Genomic DNA, 3,224 nt, shown 5'->3' on the forward strand with positions numbered 1-3,224 from the left:
TACTAAATCATCCAGATGCCCAGGATTTAAAGCCAATGTATTGTTAGAGCAATTGCACTTGATATATTTCTCTTTCCTTAATCACAACCAATCAAGTTTATTGATTTAAGCAGACTGCAGCTTGCCTGCTCAGCTCTTCCACGTGTATTGAATGTCTGGTAGGCAATAGCTTCAACTTCCACTCAGTCAAATTCAGAAATACTCTGGTTTGAGAGTCTACAAATAAGGACTGTCTATTCCTGAAAGTGGTTTCTGGTGAGGGAAATACTGGGCATATAACCATAAATCTATAGTCTATTAATCTTATACCTTCAGCTACGGGCCATATTTTTAGAAATGTATGCTTGCATAACTTGTCTGTGCACGTGTATTTGTGTTAATTGCATGTACAAATGACACAGAAGTTTAACTGGATGTTTGTGCATGAAAATAATGTGTGAATAATTCTAAAATTCTGGCTATCTAAATAATTACTATATTAGCTTTTAAAGTTTGTGGTTAGGCCATACACTTGGGAGTCAGGACTCCTAGATTCTCTTTCTGATGCTGCCACTGACTTGTGTTTATATTTGGTCAAGTCACTTAATATTGTGTTCAATCTCCTTCTCTATAAGCTTGGTATAATAATCTTTACCTTCTCATTTGGTTGCCTTGTGAGGCTTACAGAGTTTTTCTAGATTGTTTTGAGGACTTTGGAGAGAAGTATTTACAATTATGGTAAAAAGTGCACACTTCTGCAGTTTATCCATTCTTGCTACTAAGCTGAATATGAGTTCATAGGGAACAAATATAGCTTTCCCAAGTCTGTTCTCACAATAGCTCCTGTTTGTTCCGGACATTTTTCATTAGCTTCACATGAAAAAGTTTGCTGACTAAAAATCAGCAGTTTACTTGCAAATTGCTGCTTGCATGTATTTTTTACAGTGCTACCACAATAGAGTCCTGGTCCATGACGGGAGCTCTTGGGTTCTATTGGGATACAAATGAAGAAATAATGCATTCATTGTGTCACACTAAACATGACAATCATCAGATATAATGATGCAAGAATTAGGTTCTTCCTGATTTTGTCCTGTGATTATTGGTGTGAGGATGAGACTGGGATCATGAGCAATCCAGAGACATTTTAGATATTATAAAAATATTTACGGAGCTGCAAACTATTTAAAAACTGCAAGTCCCTGTATATGAGTGTTAAAGAGAAACCTATAGCACTAAAAGCAGTTGGATAATTGGGAGGTGAAGCTAACATTGCAGATTTGACACTGTTGCCAGGGAAATGGGTTTTGACACTCAGTTACTCAGCTTGGGTAACTGTCTGAGAGAATAAATCAGCACGTATAGGTAATTAAGTAGGAAACTTGCTGAGATGGCAAACAGGAAACAGTACTTACCTCAGGAAACAATCTCATACATCAAAGCAATCATCACATCAGTTAGCATAGGACAGAATCACAGAAAGTAGACACTTCAGGCTCTAAAAGTGCTATTTGATCTGATGCTACTACTACTGTTTTCCTACGAAAACTGACTGACTGATTGCACAAGACACAAATGCCTTTGATTAGTGGGCCTCGTTGTGGTAATAGGTAGAGGGATTTTTTGTATGAAAGAAACTGTTCCTGATGGAAAAAGCTATGGAATGAACTCCAATATATGAGTCATATGTTCTCAAAATGCTTAAGAAAAGGTGATGGCTCTTTTTTCAACTCAAAAATTGATGCTTATTTAAGACTTGTAGTCATCTTGGGGCAGATTCATCCCTTTAACTTTAGTGACTTCAGTGGAGTTACACCAAGGATGACTAGGGCCTGTTATTTCAAAGAAAGGCTCTTGAGTTAATAGCCATGCCATATAGGGACCGGTGCAAAGCAAGATAATTCAGCATTCTGAAACACAGTAATTCAGGAAATATGTAAAGGTACTGTAGGACTATTCCCATAAACCTTAATCCACTCAAACTTAGCCATGGATTCAAGGTTTGATGTGTTTGCAAATAGCTTCTACTCCTGAAAATTCAGCTCACCACTCCCTTTCCCTTCACTTTTCTTTCCATTTAGCTTATCCTCTCCTAAGTAACTCCCCCATGAATTAAATAAATAAGAATAATAAATCTTTGAACTAAGGTGCTGTTTGCTGCTCTCACAGTGTTCTCTCTGCTTGTGTGTTGTACTTCTTCCCCCACCCTGTGTCTGTCTCATCTAGTTAGACTGTGAGCTCCTCAGGGAAGGGACCATCTACTGTTTTATTTGTACAATGGGGTTCCATTTTTGGTTGGTTTGCTTTGTTTAGTAGTTTGATGTAGTTTGTGTCAGTGCCCTGCTCTGCAAGAGCTTTCAGCACTGTTGAATGCTTTTTCATAGTCAACGAAGGCAATGCATAAAGGGAATTTGTATTCCCTTGAGCACTCCAATAGCTGGCTTATAGTGAATATATCGTCCAATGTACTGAAATTCCTTCGAAAACCTGCCTGCTCTCTCGGCTGCTGCTCGTTCAAACTCTGTGAGAGTTGGTTTATTATTATTTTGGGAAATTGCTTGTAAACATGTGAGAGCAGGCATACTGGACCATAGTTCTTTAGATCTTCACGATCACCCTTCATGTTCAGCAAAATGGTGTTGGACTCCTCCCAGTTGGATGGTATCTTCTGTGTTTCCAAGTAACAGATAAACCTCTGAGCAAGTGTTTTCCAGAGGTCATGGCCCCTCCAGCTTTTATCATTTCAGTTGTCAGTCCATCTTTTTCTGGATCCACACTGCAAAATAAGAACATAAGAACGGCCATACTGGGTCAGACCAAAGGTCCATCTAGCCCAGTATTCTGATAGTGGCCAATGCCAGGTGCTTCAGAGGGAATGAACAGAAGAGGTAATCATCAAGTGATCCATCCCCTGTTGCCCATTCATAGCTTCTGGCAATCAGAGGCTAGGGACACCAACCCTGCCCATCTTGGCTGATAGCCCTTGATGGACCTATCCTCCAGGAATTTATCAAGTTCTTTTTTGAACCCTGTTATAGTCTTGGCCTTCACAACATCCTCTGACAAGGAGTTCCCACAGGTTGACTGAGCGTTTGTGAAGAAATATTTCCTTTTGTTTGTTGTAAACCTGCTGCCTACTTATTTCATTTGGTGACCCCTAATTCTTGTGTTATGACAAGGAGTAAATAACACTTCCTTATTTACTTTCTCCACACCAGTCATGATTTTCTCCATCATATCCCCCC

The sequence above is a fragment of the Terrapene carolina genome, unplaced genomic scaffold, assembly GCF_002925995.2.
Source record: "Terrapene carolina triunguis isolate 2854851 unplaced genomic scaffold, T_m_triunguis-2.0 Scaffold838, whole genome shotgun sequence".
Classification (NCBI taxonomy): Eukaryota; Metazoa; Chordata; order Testudines; family Emydidae; genus Terrapene; species Terrapene triunguis.